Here is a 239-nt window from a genome sequence, read left to right as displayed (position 1 = left end):
GTGCGGGGACAGCGGGTGGCACAGCGCGGCTCACCTGGGCACGGCTCACCTGGGCACGGCTCACCTGGGCACGGCTCACCTGGGCACGGCCACCGGGACAGGGACAGGGGGCAGCTCGGCTCGGCGCATCCCACGGCCGACAGCCACAGCCTCCTCCCCTCCCCTCTCTTTTTTTTTTTTTTTTTTTTTTTTTTGGCTCCTGATTTCTTAAAGCCAAAGCCTAAAGCTCTCGAGTCCCC

This window comes from Manacus vitellinus, unplaced genomic scaffold (assembly GCF_001715985.3).
Source record: "Manacus vitellinus isolate BGI_N305 unplaced genomic scaffold, ASM171598v3 scaffold_104_pilon, whole genome shotgun sequence".
Taxonomy (NCBI): domain Eukaryota; kingdom Metazoa; phylum Chordata; class Aves; order Passeriformes; family Pipridae; genus Manacus; species Manacus vitellinus.
This window is presented reverse-complemented; position numbering follows the sequence as displayed.